At 41.7% G+C, this 22173-nt stretch overlaps 1 protein-coding gene across 3 annotated transcripts in view; it reads right to left on the bottom strand.

Moving 5' to 3' along the window:
* Positions 1-22173, bottom strand: part of CLYBL (citrate lyase beta like) — a 251284-nt gene that overhangs the window by 228201 nt on the left and 910 nt on the right. The gene's annotated exons all lie outside the window — the stretch shown is intronic.

Below are 22173 nucleotides of genomic sequence, written 5' to 3'. Positions count from 1 at the left end.
TGGGAATATGGTAGGTTACATGGCAAGGTGGAATTAAGGTTGCCAATCAGCTGACCTTGAGATTGAGATTAGCCTGGATCATCCAGGTAGGCTCAATATGAACACAAGCATCCTTATAAGTGGGAGAAGGAGGCAGAAGTGAGAAAACCAGAGAGAGGGCAGCATGAGAAGAATTTGACCCATTGTTGCTAGCTCTGAAGACGGAGGAAGGGGCCATGAGCCAAAGAATATGGCAACTTTTAGAAGCCGGAAAAGGAAACGGATTCTCCCCTCATGCCTCCAGAAAGGAATGCAGCTCTGCTGACACCTTGGTTTCAGCCCACTGAGACCCATTTCAGACTTCTGACTTCCAGAAGTGTAAAATAATAAATCTGTGTTGTTTTAAGCCACTAGGTTTGTAGTAATCTGTTACGGCAGCAATAGGAAACTAATAGAGTGGGGAAGAGTTGACAACTGAAGGAGAGAATCAACAGACCTGGCAACAGATGTGCTATGGGTAGGAAAGGGAGATGAGAGCATCAAATACAACTAGGAGTTTGATCCTAGATAACCTTAATGAAGGGAAAAGGTGGAAAGAGCCATCAGAAGGGGTTGGGCTTCAGAGGGAAGGGGCAGATGGCTGTTGTCTGAGAGGTCTGGGGAAGGATGACTTCTAGGAGGAAGTGGCATTTGTAACGGGCCCTGAGGTGAGAAGCGTGAGGAAGGGTGTGAGCAAATCAGAGAGGGGAGAGGGATGGAGGGGTGTGAAGAAGGATGAGCATTCTGGCTAAATGCCACAAGGTGAGTAGTGCTGGGAGAAACACTGGAAAAGTGGGTGATGGATGAGGTGGCCTGTGCTGCCACACTAAGGGGTCCAGACCTCACGCAGCAGACAGTTGGAAGATATCAGGGAATTTATGCTGTGTATGGGGGTGGGCAACAGGATTGGAGGCCAGCTTTAGGAAGCTAAGTAAGAAGGGGGTGCATGAGTGTGAGTGTGAGATCAGGGGTTCCTAAGGGCAAGGCTTCTCCCCAGTCTCAGGCATGTCACCAGACCCCTGGTAAATCCCAGACTGTGTAGCACAGGGAGAGACTGACGACCCAAACTCACAGCCTGGACCTTCGACTAGAGGATGGGGGGTGGGAGGGGCACCACAAGCCTCTCTGATGTCCACATTTGCTTCCCTGGTAGAGGAGAAATTCTCTTTACAGGCCAAATCCTTTACAGGTGAGGCATTTGCAGAAGGCATTCATTCAAACATACAACATTTGGGTGGGGCTACACACATGACATTTGCACATCCTGGTTTTCTCAGTCTCTGGGCATCACTAGGTGAACGGCTGACCATGGGACCTAAGAACACTGTGCTTCAAGCACTGGGGCGTTTGTGGGGCAGCCTGAGGGTTCCAGGAGGGCAGGAGGAAACGGGAAGCAGATAGCATACAAGCAAAAATCACGTTTCTACTTTTACGAGTCATTCTTGCAGATAACACTAACTTAGGACATGCACTTCTTCTTACTCCTGAGTTCTTCTAGGTTCTGTATTCCCACTATACCCCAATTACTCCAGAATCACAGCCCTTCTGTACTGCGGCAGTCAGCAGCCACTTGACTGAGGGCCTGAACAGAGCACCTGGCAGAGGTCCCTACTGCAGAGAGAGAGAAACGGTGAAGACACGGTGACCTGAGGATCTAAAGGATGAGGATGAATAACACATGAACAAAAATCTCCCAAGATGGCAGGAGGGAGGAGTGTAAATCAATTGGATGCAGGCTGTGCCCATAAATTTGGGGGAAGCAAAGCTTTTATTATCTTCAATCTCTGAAGTCAAAAATTGAGCTGAAATGGACCAAAATAAGCCAAAGCTCAAAAAGCTATATATTTTATATTTCTGAATTCTCCAAAGTCCTCTTGCTTTAGGTCAATAATTCTTTCCTAGATTATGGAATGTCAGTGGGCAGGAGGCATCTAGTCCACCCTCCTTGTTTTAATTGTGAGAAAAAGGCTCAGTTTAGACAAGGGCCTTGAACAAGGTCAAGGGGTAACTGCAGCGTCAGCACTGGACTGGAACCCCAGAGTATCTATCCAGGATCTTCCTGCTCAGAGAAGAGAGTTAGTAATTTGATCTTGTGAACTGTTTTTTCTTTTTTGACATTTGTAAAAAAAAAAAAACCTGAATAGCACCAATAAGGGTGCTATTATTAAAAATCAGAGTTAAACCAACTCTGATTTTTAGGAGCTTGAATAAGTTTCTACTTTAATCTGAACTAAAAGTATTTCGTGAAGGCAGAAATCACCCACGGGTGAACTGTGACTCACTAGTATAATTTAAAGATGTTATCATTGTTTCAAAGAAATCCACCTTAGACTCAAAACCTTAACATCATGTTTCTGTGCTCTATATAAAACATGCACTACAATAGCCAAAGGGTGGCAACAACCCAAAGATCCACTGATTGATGAGTAAACAAAATGTGGTATACACATATAATATTATCCAGCCTTAAAAAGGAAGGAAATTCTGATTTCCTACAATATGGGTGAACCTTGAGGACATTATGCTAAGTGAAATAAGCCAGACAAAAGACAAATATTGCCTGATTCCACTTCTATGAAAATACAGAATAGCCATTCATAAAGACAGAAAGGAGAATAGTGGTTACTGGGGACTGGAGGTAGGGGAATGGGGAATTACTGTGTAATGGGTACAGGGTTTCAGTCTGGGATGAGGAAAAGGTTCTGGAGATGGATGGTGGTGACAGTTGTAAAAAAAGGTAAATGTACTTAATGCCACTGAACTGTACACTTAAAAGTGGTTAAAATGGTAAATTTATGTATACTTTATGATAATAAAAAAGGCACTAATCTCCAGATACAGTATCTTTCATTCAGCAAATCTATATTGGACACTTATTGCATGCCAGGCACTGCTTCATGGCCAAGGTACACAGCAATGGGATAAAGAGACCAAGTCCATGTTCTCATGAATATGGGGGTTGGGGATGGGGTGCAGACAACCAATAAATAGATAAACATACAATACGGCAGGTGGAAATGAGTGCAATGGAAAAAAACATTAGGCAAAGTGAGGTGGAGCGAGTGTAGTGTGTTAAGGGTGTGTGTGCTTTGTTGTACAGGGTGGTCAGGAAAGACCTCTCCGATGGGTGACATTTGAGCACAGGCGTAAAGGGACAGAGTGCTGCAGGCTGAGAACACAACCGTGAGCAGGAGGCCGGTATACCTGGAAGGGGCTAGAGGAGGGAAGGGTAATAATGAGGCCCAGAGCACAGAGCTACTTCTTAAATGTCTCATAAACTGTCCAAGCGAACATTTATAGGTCAGTATAGAAATATGCCCTCACATCTAACTGTCTTTCATTTGTGTTAAAACAAACAGGAAAACCAATTCTCCTGTCTTTTACTAAGATGCATGCCTCTAAGGAGATAATTTACATCTTCCATTGCTAGAGCGCCCTCCAGTGTTTCTGTATGAAAACAGTATCTGGCATGGATTTTTTTTTTTTTTAAACATCTTTATTGGAGTATTACTGCTTTACAGTGGTGTGTTAGTTTCTGCTTTATAACAAAGTGAATCAGCTATATGTATACATATATCCCCATAATCCCTCCCTCTTGCGTCTCCCTCCCACCTTCCTTATCCCACCCCTCTGGGTGGTCACAAAGCACCGAGCTGATCTCCTTGTGCTATGCGGCTGCTTCCCATTAGCTATCTATTTTACATTTGGTAGTGTATATATGTCCACGCCACCCTATCACTTTGTCCTAGCTTACCCTTCCCCCTCCCCATGTCCTCAAGTCCATTCTCTACGTCTGTGTCTTTATTCCTGTCCTGCCCCTAGGTTCTTCAGAATCTTTTTTTTTTTTTTTAGAGTCCATATATATGTGTTAGAATATGGTATTTGTTTTTCGCTTTCTGACTTACTTCACTCTGTATGACAGACTCTAGGTCCAACCACCTCACTACAAATAACTCAATTTCGTTTCCTTTTTTTTTTTTTTGCGGTACGCGGGCCTCTCACTGTTGTGGCCTCTCCCGTTGTGGAGCACAGGCTCCGGACGTGCAGGCTCAGCGGCCATGGCTCACGGGCCCAGCCGCTCCGCGGCATGTGGGATCTTCCCGGACCGGGGCACGAACCTGCGTCCTCTGCATCGGCAGGTGGACTCTCAACCACTGCGCCACCAGGGAAGCCCCTCAATTTAGTTTCTTTTTATGGCTAAGTAATATTCCATTGTATATATGTGCCACATCTTCTTTATCTATTCATCTGTTGATGGACACTTAGGTAGCTTCCATGTCCTGGCTACTGTAAATAGTGCTGCAATGAACACTGTGGTACATGACTCTTTTTGAATTATGGTTTTCTCAGGGTATATGCCCAGTAGTGGGATTGCTGGGTCATATGGTAGCTCTATTTTTAGTTTTTTAAGGAACCTCCATACTGTTCTCCATAGTGGCTGTATCAATTTACATTCCCACCACAGTGCAAGAGGGTTCCCCTTTCTCCACACCCTCTCTGGCATTTACTGTCAGTAGACTTTTTTGATGATGGCTGTTCTGACTGGTGTGAGGTGATACCTCACTGTAGTTTTGATTTGCATTTCTCTAATGATTAGTGATGTTGAGCATCTTTACATGCATTTTTTGGCTATGTGTATGTCTTTGGAGAAATGTCTATTTAGGTCTTCTGCCCATTTTTGGATTGGGTTGTTTGTTTTTTTGATATTGAGCTGCATGAGCTGCTTGTAAATTCTGGAGATTAATCCTTTGTCAGTTGCTTCATTTGCAAATATTTTCTCGCATTCTGAGGGTTGTCGTTTCGTCTTGTTTATGGTTTCCTTTGCTGTGCAAAAGCTTTTAAGTTTCATTAGGTCCCATTTGTTTATTTTTGTTTTTATTTGCATTTCTCTAGGAGATGGGTCAAAAAGGATCTGCTATGAGGTGTCACAGAGTGTTCTGCCTATGTTTTCCAATAAGGTTTTTTTTTTTTTTTTAATTTATTTATTTATTTGGCTGTGTTGGGTCTTTTTTGCTGCACATGGGCTTCCTCTAGTTGCGGCAACCGGGGGCTACTCTTTGTTGCGGTGAGCAGGCTTCTCACTGCGGTGGCTTCTCTTGTTGCACAGCATGGGCTCCAGGCACACAGGCTTCAGTAGTTGTGGCACACGGGCTCAGCAGTTGTGGCTTGCGGGCTCTAGAGCGTAGGCTCAGCAGTTGTGGTGCACGGGCTTAGCTGCTCCGTGGCATGTGGGATCTTCCCAGACCAGGGCTCGAACCCGCATCCCCTGTATTGGCAGGCGGATTCTTAACCACTGCGCCACCAGGGACGTCTCTCCTCTAAGAGTTTTATAGTGTCTTACATTTAGGTCTTTAATCCATTTTGAGTTTATTTTTGTGTATGGTGTTAGGGAGTGTTCTAATTTCATTCTTTTACATGTAGCTGTCCAGTTTTCCCAGTACCACTTATTGAAAAGGCTGTCTTTTCTCCATTGTATATTCTTGCCTCCTTTATCAAAAATAAGGTGACCATATGTGCGTGGGTTTATCTCTGGGCTTTCTATCCTGTTCCATTGACCTATCTTTCTGTTTTTGTGCCAGTACCATACTGTCTTGATGACTGTAGCTTTGTTAGTATAGTCTGAAGTCCGGAAGCCTGATTCCTCCAGCTTCATTTTTCTTTTTCAAGATTGCTTTGGCTATTTGGGGTCTTTTGTGTTTCCATACAAATTGTGAAATTTTTTGTTCTAGTTCTGTGAAAAATGCCATTGGTAGTTTGATAGGGATTGCACTGAATCTGTAGACTGCTTTAGGTAGTATAGTCATTTTCACAATGTTGATTCTTCCAATTCAAGAACATGGTATATCTCTCCATCTGTTTCTATCATCTTTAATTTCTTTCATTAGTGTCTTATAGTTTTCTGCATACAGATCTTTTGTCTCCTTAGGTAGGTTTATTCCTAAGTATTTTATTCTTTTTGTTGCAATGGTAAATGGGAGTGTTTCCTTAATTTCTCTTTCAGATTTTTCATCATTAGTGTATAGGAATGCAAGAGATTTCTGTGCATTAATTTTGTATTCTGCTACTTTACCAAATTCATTGATTAGCTCTAGTAGTTTTCTGGTGGCATCTTTAGGATTCTCTATGTAGAGTATCATGTCATCTGCAAACAGTGACAGCTTTACTTCTTTTCCGATTTGGATCCCTTTTATGTCTTTTTCTTCTCTGACTGCTGTGGCTAAAAATTCCAAAACTATGTTGAATAACAGTGGTGAGAGTGGGCAACCTTGTCTTGTTCCTGATCTTAGTGGAAATGGTTCCAGTTTTGCACCATTGAGAATGATGTTGGCTGTGGGTTTGTCATATATGGCCTTTATTATGTTGAGGTAAGTTCCCTCTATGCCTACTTTCTGTACAGTTTTTATAATAAATGGGTGTTGAATTTTGCTGAAATCTTTTTCTGCATCTATTGAGATGATCATATGGTTTTTCTCCTTCAATTTGTTAATATGGTGTATCACATTGATTTGCGTATATTGAAGAATCCTTGCATTCTTGGGATAAATCCCACTTGATCATGGTGTATGATCCTTTTAATGTGGCACGGATTCCTTTCCCCCCCCAAATTTTGGTATGTGGCCGAAAAGTAAAGTGGGCATATCATCCTTCTCACAAAGAATACTGTGAGATTAAGTAAGAAGACAAGTCAAGTGTAAGTGCTTTAAAATAAGCCTACACTACTTGTAAAGTGGTACAACGTATACATATGCATGCAATGATGTTTTTAAATGACCATATAAATTTTAAAAAGGTTCATATTTTTTAAATATACAATTTTTAAAAAAATATTTATTTTATTTATTTATCTTTGGCTGCGTTGGGTCTTGGTTGCTGTGCACGGGCTTTCTCTAGTTGCGTCGAGCGGGGGATACTCTTCGTTGCAGTGCACAGGCTTCTCACTGCGGTGGCTTCTCTTGCTGTGGAGCATGGGCTCTAGGCGTGGGGGCTTCAGTAGTTGTGGCACATGGGCTTAGGTGTTCCGCGGCATGTGGGATCTTCCCAGACCAGGGCTTGAATCTCTGTCCCAGATTTTTAGCAGTGTAGAACTTTCAACTCAAAGGCAAACACAGTCTACCACTAAATTGTAACCCTAATTTTACTGGGGGTGGCAAGGAGGACAATAAAGTACAAAGTGCTGTCTTTAAATTTTTTCAGTATTCTGGGGTTCTGAGTATTACTATTTGAAAAGTGTCCTGCAAATACTTACATAGCACTTTGGTCACTCTGCCTTCTCAGTCAGAATACAGCATGGGGGACTTCCCTGGTGGCACAGTGGATAAGACTCCACGCTCCCAATGCAAGGGGCCTAGGTTCGATCCCTGGTCAGGGAACTAGATCTCACATGCACGCCACAACTAAGAGTTCACATGCCACAATTAAGAAGCCCAAGAACCACAAATAAGGAGCCCACCTGCCACAACTAAGACCCCACGCAACCAAATAAATAAATATTGAAAAAAAGAAAGAATACAGCATGAGGAAACAGTTCAGACAGACTTGCCCATACCAAGCATACTATTAAAATGGAATCCTTACTTTCTCATGGAAATTGGCTTTGATTCCTTTATTATGAAATCAGGCACTTTTGTCAATCTCATAGCCTAGGAGGAAGATGTTACATGCGGCATAGTTTTGAAGAGAACTTGTAGAAGTAAAATTACATGGCTGTTTACAGAAAACACCTGTAGGCTGGGTCCGTATGACAGCTGAGGCCACATAGTGAAAAGCTGCTAGTGGCTGACAGCCAGGAGATGGGGTTCTTTCTAGGCCTGGCACCGCCAGCTGTGTGACCAGCAAGATAAGATAGTCTGTGCTTATTTTACTGTGCATGGGCCTGCTGACGCCAAGGAAAATAGGTAAGTAAGCCTCTAAAAGGTATACTGCCATCCAGGTATCTATCACCATTTCTGGAGGGCAATTTGACAACAAGCATCAAAAGGCTTAAAATGTCCGTACTCTTTGACCCAGCAAGTTCACATATAGAAAACTACCTCCAAGGACTTAAGTAAGGGTAGCCACAGAGATCTGGATACAGGGACAGTTATCTCTGCATTTCCCAAGGGGAAAAAAAAATAACTTGGAAATAAGCCCAATAAACAACTGTGGTTATATACAAACAAATATACACGTGATAGCTGAGGAACAATAGTGAACATCAGAACATCAATGCTCAGAGATTAGGTTAACATCCTAAAATTTAACCAAAACATAAAATCAAAGCAACTAAATAAAAAGCCATCTTAAGTCTGGCTTATAGTTGGAGAAGGAAGGAAAGGAGGGAGGAAGGAAGGAGAAAATGAGACAAAGGAGGGAAAGAAGGAAGGAAGGAAAGAAGAAGGAAGGAAGAAAAGAAGGAAGGAAGGAATCTCAATTCTGGGGCCCACTGATTGTCTACATCATTCAAATGAGTTATTTAACTGAAAAGTATATTCAAGTAACAACATGAAATAAATTAAACCTTTATGAATTATAATTGCTTTAAATTCATACCCAAGTGACCTATAGGAAAACACAAATACTATTTCCTTGAAATTTTCTTTATTGATTAATGAAGTTCTAAACTTAACCTGTCAAGATCATGAGCAATGCATAGGGGAATAAATAAGAAACATGTAACAACAGAACACAACCCAGTTGCACTCAGAGGCAAGAAAGCATATTGTTTTTTACAATTAACAACTCTTCCAATCTTACGAATATTCATCAAACCTACCAATAACCACTCCCCAAGGAGCCCAGCTTTCTTCTCCCTGTCTTCCTAAAATCTTAGCCACATGCACCTGCAGACTTCCCCACAGGGAGTCATGCATAAAATGGCAGCTCCTACAGAGCGGCCACTGTAACATTTAGTTAAGGAAACTGTGACCAAAGGCTGTTTTCAGAAATTACATCAATCAAAACTTGGCTGTTGCAAAGCCATCACTGGAGAAAATAACCACTTCAGGGAAGTGCCAATGCTGAGTGGTGTCAGCCACTCTGGATGCTACCTCATTGACCACGTATGATGTCCTCCACCAGCCTTAAACAACCAAGCATATGTGTCACCTTTTAACCTCAAATGTAATTTCAGAGAATACCCCATCCCCAATGCACCACTATGGAGTATTTCTAGAAGAATGAAGTGCTTATGCCACTCAAACATTCTGCAGAGCAGGGGCACTCAGGAGAGTTCCCTGAGAGGACAGAGACTTTGGTGGCTACAGTTATTCAGAGTAGAACAGAGAAAAGCACATGTGATGAAACTGTCCTCAACTCCCTTCTGGATCCATGGGCCCCGGGGAGCAGCAGGTAAAGGTTTTTCAGTTCATCTTTGGGTCCCAGCCTTTCCTCCCCACCCTCGGTCTCTCCCTGGGGCTACCCAATGTCCTTCCTACCAGCCTGTGACCACACAGATGATTCTAGTGCATAGCGAAACTCTCTAACAGAGCAATGGTACAATGGGAGTAGAAGCCCTCCACAGCTGGTATGGATCCACAAGCGAAACTTATGCTGTTCCACAGGCTTGGCACAGCCTTGCTGGCACACAGCCCCTTGCTGCGAATTTCCCTACAGCTACATCTTCTCCAGGAGGCACCACCCACATGCATTTGCATCTTCCAGTTCAGGCCTAGCTACCACTTATAGTTCTTGCTCACCAGCTTGGCTACTGCCCACTAGTTTTAGCTCAGTTTTACCTCATTTCCCACCAACTCCTCCGTCCAGCCCACAGGCATGTCCCCTGCCTCCAGGCTACTCCTGGTCTATATACCGCTTTATGGTATTTCCTATTTCCTCAGAGTCTCCTCTGTCTTTCTCTTCTCTTCAGCCCTGCTCCTAGCAGAGGCCCTTCGTTCTCCGTGAAAGCATTCTGAATACTCTCTCCCATCCCATTCTTGTAGGAAGCCATTCTAGAAGGCTCTAGCTCCAATTCCTGAATTTCTGGTCTACCATCTTAGATCATCTTTACTCCATTCTTCAGCCGTTCATTTCTCTATCTCTAGGGCAAACAACCATCCTGGCTTGCCTGGAACAGAGGGGCTTCCAGGAATGTGGGACCTTCAGTGCTAAAACCAGGACAGTCCTGGGCAAGTTGAGACAGTTGGTCCCCCTACCTCCCCAGACTACTTAAAGTTACTTTCTGCCTCATAACCAAAAACATCATTTTTGTTTACAGCATCCCATTTAGCTTCTCACCATGCATTTGCGCAACTCAAGTCTATTTCTAAAGATGTCAACAAACATTTTAAAATACCTAACACTTCACATTGACCTTTTAATACCAATTCAAGTGACAAAGTACATATATTCTTATTCTGAGTTCTTTTCAAAATGATCATTCTAAAATTTCTCAGTTCTTTTTAACCCGACTCCTCTTTAGCATTCTTTCTATAAAGATTTCTTCCCCTTCTCTCTCACTGCTTTCATTCTTCTCTGCCCTACAATTTCTCCCCTCTGTACCCTTCTTCTCCCATTTCCATCCTCCATTTGGATGGCATTAGAAGGTCAAATTAAACCCAAAGTAAGTTGAAGATAGGAAATAATAAAGATAAGAACAGAAATCAATGAAATAGAAAACAGAAAAAAATAGGAAAAATCTATAAAACCAAAAGATAGTTCAAGAAGATCAATAAACTGATAAAACTCTAGCCAGACTGACCAAGTAAAAAGGAGAGACAAAAGAATTACAAATACCAAGGAAAGAAAGCAAGTCACTACTGACAATATGAACATTAAAAGGATGATAGGGCAGAAGGTGGGAGTGAGGGTTAATTGCAAATGGGCTCGAGAGAATTTGGGGGATGGCAGAAATTTGGGGGTGATCTAAAACTAGATCGTGGTGATGGGTTGCACAACTCTACAAATTTACTAATGATTATTTAATTAACACAAAGGATGAATTTTATGGTGTGTAAATTATACCTCTATAAAGCTCTAAGAAAAAGGATAAGGGACAATCAACTCTATGCCCATGAATTTGACCACTTAGACGAAATGGACAAACTCTTTTTTTGTTTTTTTGGGTTTTTTTTTTGCGGTACGCGGGCCTCTCATCGTTGTGGCCTCTCCCGTTGCGGAGCACAGGCTCCGGACGCGCAGGCTCAGCAGCCATGGCTCACGGGCCTAGCCGCTCCGCAGCATGTGCGATCTTCCCGGACCGGGGCATGGACCCGTGTCCCCTGCATCGGCAGGCGGACTCTCAACCACTGCGTCACCAGGGAAGCCCTGGACAAACTCTTTGAAAGACACAAACTACCAATGCTCACTCAAGAAGAATCAGATAACCTGAGTAGCCTTTTATCTATTAAAGAAATTGTAGTTTAAAATTTTTTCCACAATGAAAACTCCTGGCAAAAACATTTATGGAAAAAACATTACCAACCTGATCAAAGGCAATTTAGAATATCAGTAGCCATTAGGAGGAAGTTTTGAAATCCTCAAACTTAATTTCCTTAAAATCAAATTGGACTACAATAGTTCACAGTTTTCCAGAACTGAGTGGAATGCTTATTTCGATTGGTATTTTGAGGCTTTCCAATGATATCAGGAATCTAAAATTGCCTCTCTGTAAAATTAGGTTTTAAGACTAACTGAGGCAAAGGATTAAACAAAGATAAAATGGCTGCTTAAGTCTCAGGCTCTTCTTCCTGGGCTTCTTTGTCTCAGACTCCACCTCCGATGCCATCTTCCTCCTTCTCTTCTACAGGACCTAGCCTCCTCTATACCCTCAATCCTCCCATACTAATTCTCTTGCCAAACTTCCCCTTTTCTCTGAAACTCTCCCTACTCCCTTTTCCTCTGAACTTGTCAGAACCTATCCTTTTAAAATTAAGTCTTCTGAGGGTCCAGAGGCTAAATCCTTAATTTCTTATTCTCCCTGGGCTAAAGGTGAACTGCGAGCCATCGTCAAAGATTCTCCTAAAGTAACCGAAGATCCTCACAGGTTTGCTGAAGAATTTAATATAGTCATTCAAACTTATCAACCTGTTTTTTCCTGACTTATATTGGCTGGTTCATATGCTTGTTGATAAAGGCCAGGCTCAGCTTTGGATGAAAACCACTAACTGGAAAAGTCCTGAAAGGTCTCTAGAATTACAACTGGGAAACCAGCCCACTAACTTCTTATACAATCAGGCTCAGGCAATCACGAGATGACTTCATCAAGCAACCCCTAGGGCTTTTCCAAAGCCTGTTCATTGGAACAAAATTCAGGCTTGCACACAAAAATCTGAGAACCTGTTCATGATTATTAAAATCAACTTCAGATTGTTTTTAAAGAAAATTCTGGTCTTCCTTCAGAGGTTGATTCCACCCAGGTAGCTTTTAACTCCATGTTTATTAATGGGCTGAACTGGGACCTTTCCCTTTAAGTAAAAAGGACCAGGTTAGAATAGGAAACTGTGTCCATTCCAGACTTAGTTAATCTGGCAAAACAGATCTTTCCTACTCTAGATGGGTAACCTCCAAGGAAGACCACCAAAATTCTTAATCTTCAGCTCTAGCAAATGAAGGCTCCCAGAGAAAATGAAAACCCTCCTGTTTTCTGCTGTTATTGTAAAAAGCTAAGAGACTGTTAAAAATTTAAGTGCTTTAGGCAACTCTGGCCCTCTAACCAACCTTTCTGGAAGAGATTTTGAGGGGTCTATTTGAATTCTGATGGGAGGTACACTGTGAATTTTGCCAACATCTGTTGGAGATTTTGCCCATAAGGTAAGTGGTAGCTGATTCAATGGGGACAATCAGCGTTTCCAGAAACCGCTCTAGTACCGTGAGAAATGGAACAAATAAAAGATGTCAAAGGGTCATTTAATTCACCTGGTAGGTCACTTTGATGACTACTGTCAAACTGCAGTTTGCCCAAACCCAGTTTCGATGTTTAGAGTATCTGATATCAGAACAAGGGTTAAACCTAGATCCAGATAGACGTTATGGTATCTTAAGTTTCCCCAAACCCAAAACTAAGTGCCAACTGCGAGGTTTTCTCAGGCTAGTTAGTTACTGCCGAAATTGGGATTCCAAATTTCTCTCTTATGGCCAAACCTCTATATGTTTTATTAAACAATAAGAACCCTGACCCATTTTTATGGGATGAACTAAATGACACAGACTTCAAGGCCTTAAAGGAGAGTATGATGAACCCACCTGCCCTTGGGCACACCCATTATAGATTCCCCTTTTCTTTGTTTGTATATGAAAAGGAAGGGAACACCCTTGGTGTACTCACCCAAAAACATGGGGACCACCATTGACACACAAAGTATAATAGCCAGCAACTGGACCCTGTGGCACAGGGATACTCCCCTTGCCTTAGAGAGAGCCATTACAGCCACTGCCCTCTTGCTTAAGACCACCAAGAAAATTGTTATGGGATCCTCTTTAACCATTTTTGTACCTCATGCAGTAGAAGCTCTCCTGAATTCCCACCATACTCAACATTTCTCAGCCAGACATCTCACCTCCTCTGAAGTCCTCTCATTACCTGCCCCTCACATAACTCTTTTACACTGTAATAGCCTTAACTCAACTACTCTTCTCCCCTCCGCCACAGAAAAGAGTTCCTCACCCCTGCTTAACTCTGACGGACCACCTCCTGACTCCTCGCAATGATCTACAGGAAATTTCATTGGGTAACACTGACTTCTCATGGTTCACTGATGGTTCTTTTTCTTAAAGGTGATGATGGCAAATATTGTGCTGGGTATGCCATTACTACTCCTTTTGATGTTGTTGAGGTAGCATCTTTACGGCTACTTTGGCCCAACAGGCTGACTTATATTCCCTTACACGTGCTTGTGATTTAGCCAAGGATAAAACTGCCAATATTTAAACTGATAGTAGATATGCTTTTTGGAGTCACTCGTGATTTTGGAATGTTGTGGAAGCAACGTGGCTTATTTCCATTGGAAGTAAAAATTTAAATGGCCCCTATGTTCAAGAATTATTGAATACAATACTCTTACCACATGCTTTAGCTATTATTAAGGTTCTGGGACATTCTAAGCTTGATTCTCTAGAAGCTAGGGTAAATCATTTTGCTGATAATTCTGCAAGGAATGCTGCCTTTAAAAGGACCACCAGCATCCAAACTTCTGTCATGATCCAAAGGGATATTTCACCAGATGATAATTTAGAAAAACTGGCTAGAGAAGCCCAACAATTGGCCTCAGAAAAGGAAAAACAAAATTGGAAATTTCATAATTGTTGTTTTGATAAAAAGAGAAAGCTCAGGTTTGGACCAAACAACAACCCAGTCCTACCAGAGACACTAAAATTCCCACTCTTCACCACCATACATTCATTAAACCATTGGCCTACTGACAAAACGACAGCCTTCATGAATCAATATTCGTGGGGAAACATTAAGAAGGCCACAAAAAGTGCCTACCTCACTTGTCCCATTGTCCAAAGTACAATCCAGGGAAGCTGTTAGTATTGCTCCCAGACGTTTTAAGCTGTTTAATGAACCATCTGAAGTCTGGCAAATGAATTTTATACAATTTATTCCATCTAGTGGAATATGTCATGACCTATGTTTTAGTCATGACCTATATGTTTACACACTGGACTGAAGCTTTCCCTTGCAGACAGGGAACTCCTCTCAAACTTCATAGTGATTAAGGAATCCATTTTCACTGGCCAGGCACTTACACAAGTATGTGCTGCTTGTCTGGTTTTATAACACTTTCACTGTACTTGCGACCCTCAATCCTCTAGTTTAGTTAAACAGACTAACAGCATTATTAAGACGCAATTGGCAAAATTTGTAGAGACCCTCCAAATACTTTGGCCAAAAGCATTGCCATTGGTCCTTCTAAAACTCAGATCCATCCCTTTTGGAACTCATAAACTCTCACCCTTTGAAATAGTCACAGGATGCCCAATACACTTGGCTCCTGCTTCTTTTGATGCACAACTGGTAAAAGGAGAGACAATTCAATATTGCAAAGGCTAACTGGTGCTATTAAAAGTAACCATGTTTGGGCTTCCCTGGTGGCGCAGTGGTTGAGAGTCCGCCTGCCGATGCAGGGGACAAGGGTTTGTGCCCCAGTCCGGGAAGATCCCACATGTCATGCAGCGGCTGGGCCCGTGAGCCATGGCCCCTGAGGCTGTGCGTCCGGAGCCTGCGCTCTGCAACGGGAGAGGCCACAGCAGTGAGAGGCCTGCGTACCACAAAAAAAAAAAAAAAAGTAACCATGTTTTGGTAGAGCAATCTTTTCACAGTGTGCCTTCAGGAAATGAAGACCTTAAGCATCACACATTGCAACCTGGAAATTTCATCTATTGGAAAAGACACCTCCAGAAGAACTCTCTTCAATCTCACTGGAAAGACCCCTATCAAATACTGTTAACCAACCCTTGTGCCACCAAACCCCAAGAAACAGACTCCTGTATTCATGTGACACACCTCAAGAAAGCACCTAGTTCTGACTGGAACCGAATGTCACCTGGTGACCTGAAAGTAAAGATTTCCCAGAATTGAAGCAGATGCTAACTGATCAGACAGCTTTCCCAAGAAATCTGTACCAGGCCTTTTGAAAGTTTGTTGCCAAACCTTTGATGACGTAACACTTCAGATGATCTCCAATGTCTATGACCTTGTTAACACATAGACTTCAGATAAAAAGTGCCTGAGAGTTCCCCCTCTGGCCCCTCCTTGTTACTGGAATGTGACCTTAATAGGTTCCCAATCTGTGCACTTTCCCTACAACATGAAACACTATACGTCGGAAAGGTCCTTCCAGACACTGCAGCACAAAAAGCTGCTGAAACGAGAAAACCTGACTTGATCAGCAATGCTTTCAGAGAAAAATCTTGATCAAAAGGTGGAAATATGAAAAATTAATTAAACAAAAACCTTAATTACATAGAGTTGGGAAACTAGAAGGGGGAACTCTCATGACCTGGCACCACTGCAGAGCCCAAGAGGAAGAAGAAGACTGCTCTTCTTTCCTGCCAAGGACTCAATAAATGAAAAGCCATGGACTCTTTGCTTACTACGGTCCTCCCAACTTGCTTTCCTTCTCTATAAAAGCATTCTCCTTCCCTTGTCATGCAGGAAGTTGAACATGTATTGCCATGGTTGCTGACCCTGAATTGCAATTCTCTGCTGATCCCAAATAAACCCATTTCTGCTAGAGAACTTTCTGGCAGTCTATTTGTTTTGGGTCAACACCTCTTTCCCCAGTTTGGTGGTAGCCTTGAAAACCAACAGCTAAAACTACAGCGAAAACCAGCAGCCTGGCAGCCACTGGAGGGGGCAGGGCAGGGTTGGAGCTCTTTCAAAGCTCCACTCCCAGAGGACTGCCACTACTTGACCTGTCTGGTGGTTCCCTGGAAGACCCCCCTGACCTGACTCAGAGTTGAACAGTGGTAACAGCATTTTCCTGAAGTCATTTTTCAAAAACCATGAGAAGCAATTATTTAACATCACAGCTACCTGAGATAGTAGATAACAGTTGGGGTAAACAACAGGCTAAAAAAAAGCTTAAACAGAAAAGCTGGAGAATGAGATATCCATAGAGTTTGAAAAGCTCTGACATATTCCTGGGAACCTAAAAGTCTATGCACATGTGTAGGGCAGTTGATGGCAGACGCACCTTATAAGAAATACTAATGGAAGTTCTTCAGGCTGAAATTAATCCCAAACAATAATTCAAATTCATACACATACACAAAGAGCAATGGTTAAGGTAACTGTGTAATTATAAAACACTGTTTAAATGCATACTTCTGTACCTTTCTCTTCTTGTCTAATTTTAAAAGCAACAATATAAAAAAAATTATATAATTGTATTGTTAGGCCTATAACATTTAGAAACGTAATATATTTGCCAATAACAGCACAAAAGATGTGGGTAGGAGCAAAGATGTACTGGGTTAAAGAAATGGCACCAGATGGTAACTCAAATCCACAGGAACATTTGAAAAGAACCGGGAACAGTAAATAAGAAGGTTGCTATAACAAATACTATAAAGTAAGTGTGTGTTTGTGTGTGTGTGTATTTGCATCTCCTTCTCCTAGTTTCTTTAAAAGACATAAAATTATATAAATGATAACTACAAGCCAAAGCAATCTTGAGAAAGAAAAACAGAGCTGGAGGAATCAGGCTCCCTGACTTTAGACTATACTACAAAGCTTCAGTAATCAAGACAGTATGGTACTGGCACAAAAACAGAAATATAGATCAATGGAACAGGACAGAAAGCCCAGAGATAAACCCATGCGCATACAGTCACCTATCTTTGATAAAGGAGGCAAGAGTATACAATGGAGAAAAGCCTCTTCAATAAGTGGTGCTGGGAAAACTGGACAGCTACATGTAAAAGAATGAAATTATAACACTCCCTAACACCATACACAAAAATAAACTCAAAATGGATTAAAGACCTAAATGTAAGACACTATAAAACTCTTAGAGGAAAACATAGGCAGAACACTCTGTGACATAAATCACAGCAAGATCCTTCTTGACCCACCTCCTAGAGAAAGGGAAATAAAAACAAAAATAAACAAATGGGACCTAATGAAACTTAAAAGCTTTTGTACAGCAAAGGAAATCGTAAAAAAAGACAAAAAGACAACCCTCAGAATGCGAGAAAATATTTGCAAATGAAGCAACTGACAAAGGATTAATCTCCAAAATTTACAAGCAGCTCATGCAGCTTAATATCAAAAAAACAAACAACCCAATCCAAAAATGGGCAGAAGACCTAAATAGACATTTCTCCAAAGAAGATATACAGATTGCCAACAAACCTATGAAAGAATGCTCAACATCACTAATCATTAGAGAAATGCAAATCAAAACTACAATGAGGTATCACCTCACACCAGTCAGAACGGCCATCATCAAAAAATCTACTGACAATAAATGCCAGAGAGGGTGTAGAGAAAAGGGAACCCTCTTGCACTGTTGGTGGGAATGTAAACTGATACAGCCACTATGGAGAACAGTATAGAGGTTCCTTAAAAAACCAAAAATAGAACTACCATATGACCCAGCAATTCCACTACTAGGTATATACCCTGAGAAAACCATAATTCAAAAAGAGTCATGTACCAAAAATGTTCATTGCAGCTCTATTTACAATAGCCAGGAGATGGAAACAACCTAAGTGTCCATCATCGGATGAATGGATAAAGGAACATGTGGCACATATATACAATGGAATATTACTTAGCCATATAAAGAAACGAAATTGAGTTATTTGTAGTGAGGTGGATGGACCTAGATTCTGTCATACAGAGTGAAGTAAGTCAGAAAGAGAAAGACAAATACTGTATGCTAACACATATACATGGAATCTAAGGGGAAAAAATGTCATGAAGAACCTAGGGGTATGACAGGAATAAAGACACAGACCTACTAGAGAATGGACTTGAGAATATGGGGAGAGGGAAGGGTAAGCTGTGACAAAGTGAGAGAGTGGCACGGACATATATACACTACCAAACGTAAAACAGATAGCTAGTGGGAAGCAGCCACATAGCACAGGGAGATCAACTCGGTGCTTTGTGACTACCTAGAGGGGTGGGATAGGGAGGGTGGGAGGGAGGGAGACACAAGAGATATGGGAACATATGTATATGTATAACTGATTCACTTTGTTATAAAGCAGAAACTAACACACCATTGTAAGGCAATTATACTCCAATAAAGATGTAAAAAAAAAAAAGAGTCATGTACCACAATGTTCATTGCAGCACTATTTACAGTAGCCAGGACATGGATGCAACCTAAGTGTCTATCGACAGATAACTGGATAAAGAAGATGTGGCACATATATACAATGGAATATTACTCAGCCACAAAAATAAACGAAATTGAGTTATTTGTAGTGAGGTGGATGGACCTAGAGTCTGTCATACAGAGTGAAGTAAGTCAGAAAGAGAAAAATACCAGATGCTAACACATATATGGAATCAAAAAAAAAAGGTTCTGAAGAACCTAGGGACAGGACAGGAAAAAAGACGCAGACGTAGGGAATGGACTTGAGGACACGGGGAGGGGTAAGGGTCAGCTGGGATGAAGTGAGAGAGTAGCACTGACATATATACACTACCAAATGTAAAACAGACAGCTAGTGGGAAGCAGCCACATAGCACAGGGAGACCAGCTCAGTGCTTTGTAACCACCTAGAGGGGTGGGATAGGGAGGCTGGGAGGGAGACACAAGAGAGAGGGGATATGGGGATATATATATACATGTAGCTGATTCACTTTAGCTGTTTCTGTTATACAGCAGAAACTAACACAAAAATGTAAAGCAATTATACTCCAATAAAAATGTTAAAAAAATGATAACTACAACAAAGTATCACTGGATTTGTAACATATATAAATATAATATGTATAACAATAATATCATAAAAAGGAAGAAAAGGGAATAGAACTATATAGATATAACATTTCTCCATCTTCTGGAATTAAGTTAGTATAAATCAAAAGTAGATTCTGATAAGTTAAGATGTATGTGGTAACAGGTTATACATACAATGAAGCACCCAGCCATAGGAAGGAATGGAGTTCTAATACATGCTACACCGTGGAAAACTCTTGAAAACATTATGCTAAATGAAATAAGCGAGAAACAAAAGGACAAACATTGCATGATTCCACTTCTATGAAATACCTAAAATAGGCAAATTCAGAGACACAAAAAGTAGAGTAGAGAATACCAGGTGCTAGGAAGGAGGAGTTATTGCTTAATGGGTACAGAGTTTCTGTTTGGAGTGACGAAAAAATCAGGGGGACAGTGAATATGATAATGCCACTAAACTGTACAGTCAAAATGGTTAAGATGGCAAAGTTTATGTTATACATATTTTACCATAATTTTTTTGTTTGTTTGTTTTTTTGCGGCACATGGGCCTCCCACTGCTGTGGCCTCTCCCAATGAGGAGCACAGGCTCTGGACGCGCAGGCTCAGCGGCCATGGCTCACAGGCCCAGCTGCTCCGCAGCATGTGGGGTCTTCCCGGACCGGGGCACGAACCCTTGTCCCCTGCATCAGCAGGCGGACTCTCAACCACTGCGCCACCAGGGAAGCCCCATAATTTTTTTTAAAAGATGCATATGGTAAGCCTTAGAGCAACCACTAAAAAAAAAATAGTAGAAAAAAATCATTAAAGAACTAAAAAGTATTACATAAGAAAATATTCACTTAATGCAAAAGAAAGCAGTAGAAAAGGAACAAAGGAACAAAAAAGACATGAGACATATAGAAACCAATACCAAATAAACACATTACAAGAAAGGAAAAGTGCAGACCAATGTCGCTCATGAATACAGATGTAAAACCCTCAAAAAATATTTGCAAATCAAATCCAACAATGTATAAAAAGAATTATATGCCATGACTAAGTGGGATTTATGCCAGGTATACAAGGCTGGTCCAATATTCAGAAATCAATTAATGTATCCGCCACATCAACAGGCTAAAGAAGAAAAATCATATGATCATATCAATTGATTACAGAAAAAGAACCTGACATAATTCAACACTGATTCATGTTAAAAACAAACAAACAAAAAACCTCAGTAAATAGGGAATAAAAATGTTCTACAAAACACCTACAACTAACATCAGACTTAACAGTGGAAACTGGATGCTTTCCCTAAGATTGGGAACAAGGTAAGAATGCCCCCTCTCATCACTCCTATTTAACATGCTACTAAAACCACTAGCTAGTGCAACTAGACAAGAAAAGGGAAAAGAAAATCTTACTGTATGATGAATATATGAAACAACTTCACTGAGGGGGATGGAAGAAAAAGGTGCTAACCTAAGTAACTGTGGAGAGTGGAACCTACAAGACTAAAGGGAAAGGAACTACACCTAAGCACTGCACTCTAGTTGATAAAGCTTTTTTCCCATGGAGTATGGTCTAACAAGTCAGATACTGCTACATGTGTGTGCTGAAACTGAATAACTGAGTAACTGTATGGCGCATGGTGGGAGCCAGGTTTCTCACTGGGGGAGTGAAAATTTACAAGCAAGCAAGTGAAGAGGCTAGAACGATTCATGTGGTAATGGATTAGAACTGGAGACAGTATGAACTCATGTTTAGCTTAATATATATAGATACAGATGGTTACATCAGAAATATTTCTAGATGTGTATATATGCATGGGTTACTATTCACACATATTTCTTTGAGGATTTAAAAGACATCCCTAGCAATAGCACACCTACCTGTAGGCAGTTATGTTCCCCCAACTTGAGGACAGGGTATTTATATAAACTGAGAAGTGGCAATGGAGAGCTGCAAGGCTGGAGACAGGATAGGCGGGGAAGTATCAGGGACAGCAAGAGAGGCAAATGTTGGAGGGTCGGGAAGAGGTTTCAGCACTTGCTTAACAAGCAATGTTGCTGATACCCTAAAAACAGAAGAAAAAAGCCAACAGAAGCCAGTCCACTGGCCTGAAGCTGAAGTGCAATACAACTGGGATAGAAATTAAGGCATGTCTAGGCTAACTTTTCTAAGTTGACCTTGGGCACATTTACTTTTCCCATCCCCACGTGTTCTGAAGGTGCCAGGACCCACAGGATTTAACTTGGGGTGTAGGCTCTGGGAAGGGCCCTGCATGAAAGCCTGCTGCCATGGCCTTGGTGGGGTGTGTAGGTGTGCTGAAAATGAGCCAATGTGCTAAGGGAGATGACGAGCATTACGAGTTGAGCCCCAAGAGCCTTAGAAGTAGGTGACTGGGTGTGGTCATTTGACCCATTGTTGAAGAGGCCACAGAAGCTGGCCCCTTCACAGGCCAGGAAAGGACTTTCTGGAAGGGTCTGGATACACCCCTTCAGGGGCTCCTCTGGCTCCAGGGGTGAGCTCCGGTGTCCAGAGACATTACCAGGCCCAGATGTAGGAAATGGGAAGGTGGGATGCATAAAACCAGGTGGGTCCTGGTATGGGACACCAGTGAGTCAGGAAGCACGGAGCAAGCAGATGTAAAAAGTTCCAGACCAGGAGCCACTGACTTGGTTTCTGAACCCAACTCTGCCATTCTCTGCTTTGGGAGTCACTTAGCCTCTCCGAGCCTCAGTTTCCTCATCTTTATGAATGACTCACCCAGCTTCTTCACATGGTGATCGGCGAACAGAATGAGATACCTATGTGCATGTAGTTGGCAAACAAG

This window comes from Phocoena sinus, chromosome 18, assembly GCF_008692025.1.
Source record: "Phocoena sinus isolate mPhoSin1 chromosome 18, mPhoSin1.pri, whole genome shotgun sequence".
Lineage (NCBI taxonomy): Eukaryota > Metazoa > Chordata > Mammalia > Artiodactyla > Phocoenidae > Phocoena > Phocoena sinus.
The sequence above is the reverse complement of the archived record's forward strand: the minus strand, read 5'-3'. Positions and strand labels throughout refer to the sequence as shown.